General features: G+C 39.9%; 1 pseudogene; it reads left to right on the forward strand.

The window, feature by feature from the left end:
* The first annotated feature begins 5,132 nt into the window (after positions 1–5,132).
* On the forward strand, positions 5,133–6,925 carry LOC123847036 (mitochondrial intermediate peptidase-like; annotated as a pseudogene).
* Positions 6,926–7,349: the final 424 nt, after the last annotated feature.

Consider the following 7,349-nt stretch of genomic DNA (forward strand, 5'->3'; position numbering starts at 1 on the left):
AATTCCCCTGGGAAGCCATCTGGCCCTAGGCTTTTGTTTTTTGGGAGATTTTTGATGACTGCTTCAATTTCCTTAGTGGTTATGGGTCTGTTCAGGTTTTCTATTTCTTCCTGGTTCAGTTTTGGTAGTTGATACATCTCTAGGAATGCATCCATTTCTTCCAGGTTATCTAATTTGCTGGCATTGAGTTGCTCATAATATGTTGTTATAATTGTTTCTATTTCTTTGGTGTTGGTTGTGATCTCTCCTCTTTCATTCATGATTTTGTTGATTTGGGTCATTTCTCTTTTCTTTTTGATAAGTCTGGCCAGGGGTGTATCAATCTTGTTAATTCTTTCAAAGAACCAGCTCCTAGTTTTGTTGATCTGTTCTACTGTTCTTTTAGTTTCTATTTCATTGATTTCTGCTCTGATCTTTATGATTTCTCTTCTCCTGCTGGGTTTAGGCTTTATTTGCTGTTCTTTCTCCAGCTCCTTTAGGTGGAGGGTTAGGTTGTGTACTTGAGACCTTTCTTGTTTCTTGAGAAAGGCTTGTATTGCTATATACTTTCCTCTTAGGACTGCCTTTGCTGTATCCCAAAATTTTGAATAGTTGTGTTTTCATTTTCATTGGTTTCCATGTATTTTTTTAATTCTTCTTTAATTTCCTGGTTGACCCATTCATTCTTCAGTAGGATGCTCTTTAGCCTCCATGTATTTGAGTTCTTTCTGACTTTCCTCTTGTGATTGAGTTCTAGTTTCAAAGCATTGTGGTCTGAAAATAGGCAGGGAATGATCCCAATCTTTTGGTACCAGTTGAGACCTGATTTATGACCTAGGATGTGATCTATTCTGGAGAATGTTCCATGGGGACTAGAGAAGAATGTGTATTCCATTGCTTTGGGATGGAATGTTCTGAATATGTCTGTGAAGTCCATTTGGTCCAGTGTGGCATTTAAAGTCTTTATTTCCTTGTTGATCTTTTGCTCAGACGATCTGTCCATTTCAGTGAGGGGGGTGTTAAAGTCCCCCACTATTATTGTATTGTTGTTCATGTGTTTCTTTGCTTTTGTTATTAATTGCCTTATATAATAGGCTGCTCCCATGTTAGGGGCATAGATATTTACAATTGTTAGATCTTCTTTTTGGATAGACCCTTTAAGTAGGATATAATGTCCTTCCTCATCTCTTATTACAGTCTTTGGTTTAAAATCTAATTTGTCTGATAGAAGGATTGCCACCCCAGCTTTCTTTTGGTGTCCATTAGCATGGTAAATGGTTTTTCACCCCCTTAATTTCAATCTGGGGGTGTCTTTGGGTCTAAAATGAGTCTCTTGCAGACAGCATATCAATGGGTCTTGTTTTTTAATCCAGTCTGATAGCCTATGTCTTTTGATTGGTCATTGAGCCCATTTACATTCAGGGTAACTATTGAAAGATAGGAATTTAGTGCCATTGTATTGCCTGTAAGGTGACTGTTACCATATATTGTGTGTGTTCCTTTCTGGTCTATGTTGCTTTTAGGCTCTCTCTTTGCTTAGAGGACCCCTTTCAAGATTTCTTGTAGGGCTGGTTTTGTGTTTGCAAATTCCTTTAGTTTTTGTTTGTCCTGGAAGCTTTTTATCTCTCCTTCAATTTTCAATGACAGCCTAGCTGGATAGAGTATTCTTGGCTGCATATTTTTCTCATTTAGGGCTCTGAATATATCCTGCCAGTCCTTTCTGGCCTGCCAGGTCTCTGTGGATAGGTCTGTTGCCAATCTAATGTTTCTACCATTGTAGGTTACATATCTCTTCTCCTGAGCTGCTTTCAGGATTTTCTCTTTGTCTCTGAGACTCGTAAGTTTTACTATTAGATGTCAGGGTGTTGACCAATTATTATTGATTTTGAGAGGGTTTCTCTGTGCTTCCTGGATTTTCATGCCTGTTTCCTTCCCCAAATTAGGGAAGTTCTCTACTATAATTTGCTCCATTATACCTTCTGCCCCTCTCTCTCTTTCTTCTTCTTCTGGGATCCCAATTATTCTAATGTTGTTTCATCTTATGGTATCGCTTATCTCTCAAATTCTGCCCTCGTGATCCAGTAGTTGTTTATCTCTCTTTTTCTCGGCTTCTTTATTTTCCATCATTTGGTCTTGTATATTACTGATTCTCTCTTCTGCCTCCTTTATCCTAGCAGTTAGTGCCCCCATTTTTTATTGCACCTCATTAATAGCCTTTTTGATTTCTACCTCGTTAGATTTTAGTTCTTTTACTACTCCAGAAAGGGTTTCTCTAATAACTTCCATGATTTTTTCAAGCCCAGCTAGTATCTTTAAAGTGATGATTCTGAACTCTAGATCTGACATCGTACTAATGTCCATATTGAGTAGGTCCCTGGCAGTCGGTACTACCTCTTGTTCTTTTTGTTGAGGTGATTTTTTCCGTTTTGTCATTTTGTGCAGAGGATAATAGATTAATGAGAGAACAAAATGCTAGCAGAGGAACAACGTCTCCAGAAAATATACTCTAAACAAATCAGAAAAGACCTGAAGCAGTGGAAAAAGAAATGGAAAGAGAAAAAAAGGAAAAGAAAAAGATAAAGAGAAAAACAAACAAAAACAAACAAAACAACACAACAACAACAACAAAAAACCAGAATGTGATCAAATATGATCAGGCTGGTATATAGATCAGTGCCACACACTAGATTTGGGGTGTATTTTGGTCTTTTGAAAGAAAGTGCCTCCCAAAATTATCAGGAATGAAAAACTTATATATGTACAAAAATAAGGGTTGATATGATGAAGGGATGGAATATGACTGTAAAGATGGAAATTATAAAAAATTTTATAAAAGGAATTGATAAGAAGTTGTTTGGAAAAAGAAAGAGAGGATTTAAAAAAAGAAAAAAGAATAAAAAAGGGAGAGAATGTGATCAGGCAGGGGAGTAGAAAAAACCATATACTAGAGATTTAGGGTATATTTTAATCTGTTAGAAGAAACTATCTCAAAATTTTAAAGAGAGAACAACTTATGTATATATGCCAAAAATACGGGTAACTACTATGAAGGGATAGAATATGACTCTAAAAATGAAAAATAAAAATGTTTTTTAAAAAAAGGGATTGATAAGATGTTGGTTGAAAAAGGGAAAAAGAAAAATTCAAAAAAAAAGAAAAAAAAAGAAAAAAAGACAGTTAAAAAAAATTAACTTTGAAAGACTAAAGAATCATGGTAAAAAAGCCATGAATTCTATGTGCAGTAGTCCCCTAGCGCTGGAGTTCTGCCGTTCTCATTGATCGGTAACCTTGGTCTTGGCTGGCTGTTCTCGCTGATCTTCTGAGGGAGGGGCCTGTTGCCGTGGTTTCCAAATGTCTCTGCCGGAGGCGGAATTGCCCCGCCCTTGCCCCCTCCCGGCTAAGTAATCTGCTCGGGTTTGCTCTCCGGGGCTTTTGTTCCCTGCGAGCTTTCCGTATAGCTTTGGAGGTGGAGAGTGAAAATGGCGGCCTCCCAATGTCCACCCTGGAGGAGCCGAGAACTCGGGGCCCCGCTTCTCAGTGAGCCCCCAGAGAAAAGCCATCAGTCACTCCCGTCTCCCTGGTCTCGGGCCACACTCCGTGCTCGCCCGGCCTGTGACCGCGCATTTCTATCTCTGCACCGGACCCCGGGTGGAGTCTCCAAACCCAGCAGATCCCTGCGGTGCGCTCCCGCGCGGCTCCTCCCGGGGGAGGAAGGTGAGTCTCCCCGGATCTGCCGCTTGTTGGGTCCCTGCTGGAGGAGCAGGGGCCCAACTGTGCCGCGGATCATGGTTTATGGCCACCCCGAGCTGAGAGCCCGCGCCTGGGCTTCGCCTCTGCAGCCGGCTTCCCTGCTCCGTTGCCTGGGAGCTCTGCCACCCTCAGGCACCCCCGGTCTTTCTGTGACCCCGAGGGTCCTGAGACCACACTGTCCCGGAGGGTTCCACCCCCCGCTTAGCCACCAGAGTGACGTCCCTCATCGGAGCAGACTTTTAAAAGTTCCGATTTTGTGCTCCGTGGTTCTATCACTTGCCAGAAGCGGCCGACGGAGGCCCCTCCCCCGCCGTCTATCCTCCCGAATATCGCCTCGGATTCACTTCTCCGCACGTCCTACCTTCGAGAAAGTGGTCGCTTTTCTGATGAGAGAGTTGTTGCTATTCCTTTCTTCGATCTCCTGTTGAGTTTGTAGGTGTTCAGAATGGTTTGATCCCTATCCAGCTGCATTCCTGAGAGGAGACGAAATCCAGGTCTCCTAGTCCTCCGCCATCTTGCTCCGCCCCCCCCCAATTCCTTTTTATCTGGGAGTTTTTATCATGAATGGCTTAAATTTTGTCAAGTGCTTTTATTCCACCAATTGATATGATCATGTTTTCTCTGATTCAGGTTGTTAATATGGTGGATTGCATTGTTTGATTATCAAATATTGGTCAAGCATTGCTTCTCGGAAATGAATCCTACTTAGGCTTATAATTCTTTTTATGTATTTCCACACTTAATTTGATAATAATTTGTTAAGGATTTTGCATCTGTATCACTAGGGATATTTTTCTGTAATTTTGTTTCTTTGTTTCTTTCTTTCCTGATATTGGTAGTTTATGTCTTTACTCATTTCTTTGTCAGTAGTGCTAGAAGCTTGACAATTTTTTTGATATTTTCAAAGAACCAGAAAATACATTCTTTTAAATTACACATAGAAAATTCACTAATAGACCATATTCTGGATCAGAACAAAAATCTCAACAATTTTAAAATCAAACGAAGTTTGTTTTCTGGCCACAACAGGATCAATAACAGATATTTGGAAAATACCAACATATTTGGAAGTTAAACAGCATGCCTTAAAATAACCAATGGGTTAGAGAAGAAAAGCTTGGAGAAACTAAAAAAAATAAAATAAAAAAATCTGAAGTTAATGAGAAATGAAAACTGAGTGTAGTAGAATGTAACTACAGAAGTGCTTAGATGGAAATTTAAAGTGATGTTTATGTTAGAATGGAAGTAAGATCTCACCTAATGATCTTAACCTGTACTTTAAGAAGTTAGCAAAACAATAGCCAGTTTAAACCAAAGCTAGCAGGAAAAAGAAAATAAAAAGCAAAAGTCAAGGAAATCAAGGCTGGAGCGGCAGTGCTAAGGCTGGAGAGTGGGGAGAGGGGATGGTTGCGGGGGGTGGGACCTTACAGCTAGGAAAGTCAGCTCCAGACACGAAGCTGCCTCAGAGCCAGGATCCCAGACAAAGAGGGGTCAGCACTAGCTAGTCCCTGTTGGGTACCGTCTTCAATATCAAGCCCCAGGACAACTGCCTGGACGTGTTCACCAAGCGCTGGGGGGTCCTTTTGGAGATTCTGAGTTCACTGCCTCAGAAAGATTTCAAATTGCACAGGAAAAAGCCTCGAGAAAGGATTCTGCTAGAGCATGCATTCTCTACGTTGCCTGGGCCCCACCCCCTGCTCCTGGGATGCACCCTGGGATTCCTTGTGCAGAGTGGCTGATTTTGTGAAAGTTGCTTACCCAAAGCAGATGAACCTTGCTCATGTATTGGCACCAGGGGAGAAAAGTTAAACACAAATGTAGAATTATATCAAAGTTTGTGAAAATTACCAGCTGATTAAAAGACTTGTGGATTCCTTTAATCCAGAAACCAACTGAGTGGTTGAACTGATTATGTTTGACTTTAAAATCAGAGGAATCCATCTAGACAAAGAAAAGCATTAAAGAGCAGTGGATCTTACTGTTAAAATCTTGGATTTGAGTAGAGCATTTTTATGGGGAATAATTTTTCCAAGGTTGATAAGCATTTCTTATCAGAACACTTTTGCCTAACTTTATATTTGATGGAGATCCTGTAATAATTGATAGTCTACATGCAGAAACACCAGATGCTTTGTGCAAGAAGCTGCTTGCACAATTTTTCTTTATCCCAATGCTAGCCAATTGAAATGTTCAGAAAAGCTGCTCAGCAGCAGAAAACTTGTAACAAAGTTAGTGGGATATTTTCCATTCTCTCACAGGGCTCCCCAAAGAACACTAGCTAAAAATTCAGACTGTCATGTAATTCCTTGAGAAACTATTTGACAAATTATCTGGCAGAACTATTAGAGATTTTTAGGAGATATGAGGAATAAAAGTGAAACGTAATCTTCAAAATTCTGAATGAATGCCTTAGGATCCCCCTCCATTCGGTGGTATGATTCATGCAAAGAGGTAGAATATTGAGCCCTGTTTATATTGATGTGTTTCTCCCTGAAAGCATGGATGGAAGAAGGTCTGAATACTTTTTTAACTAATTGCTGGGGATTTCGTTGTCTGCAGAGCTGCCTGGAAAATGAGGTATGGTGTGAAGATGTTAGAATATTGGCTGTGGTTCACGAATCCGAAGGATTGCCGGGGTGCATTTACTGCAAACGGACAAACCACACCAAGATTGTCATTTTACAGTCCGTGGAAGTAGACTGAAAGAAAGAGACTGTTAACTCCATTGTAGTTCTTATACTGTATCTTCCCCATTCCTCAGGGAGTTCACCAACTTTATTAACTCCTGGAATGATGGAAAATGTTCCTTCTGAAATGGTACATACCATTCATTCTGTGCTAGGATATACTCATTACCAACATGTCAATGGGACCAGAATGCCCCACTGATTTTGCTAAGGTTCCTTCTATGCTGATGAAGTATTTTTCAAATGACTATCAAGTGGTTAACCAATTTGCCAGACATTATCAAACTGGGCAGCCACTGCTCAAAAATATGATGTCTCAACTTTGTGCTGCCACTCATATGCAGCTTCAGGTTTTTTATGCCACTCTGGATCTGGTCTATCATGGGAAACATCCTCTGATGAGGTCAACCCCAGCCAGTCCCAAGGAAACACAGCATAAAGTTTATAACTTACCATACATGGTAAATACTGGTTCTATGCAATTAAATTCCATCCTGTGTCTTTCTTGATTTTAGAATGTCATATAGGTGAAACACATCTTTATAATTATCCAAGCTTGGAAATAACTCCATTTTACACATAAACAGAAAATATTTGTGTATAGCTTAATGTACTCTGAGCTTTCCAAGAATGCAAACACCATGCAAATTGAGAGAAAAGTATAATTCATTTCATTAGAACTTTATTGAGAAGTATTTGCCACTTGGAAAAATGATTTGATGCCACGAATGTTGTTGATTCTGGAATAAATGTGTCTGTGTAATAGCGTATTTATAGCTGTTGCATTTACAGTAATATGTTGTATAAGTGCAAGCCTCTGTGATCTTCATTATCATTCCTTGTGTAGTCTTGTCTAGCATTTACATATTGAAAACACAATCCTTTTTATAAGTTTTTTTCTTTTTCTTTTATGCCATAATTGGACATAATGTT

Source organism: Mirounga angustirostris, unplaced genomic scaffold (genome assembly GCF_029215605.1).
Source record: "Mirounga angustirostris isolate CCGP_5_RB_7025 unplaced genomic scaffold, mMirAng1.0.hap1 SCAF_6, whole genome shotgun sequence".
In the NCBI taxonomy this organism is placed as follows: Eukaryota; Metazoa; Chordata; class Mammalia; order Carnivora; family Phocidae; genus Mirounga; species Mirounga angustirostris.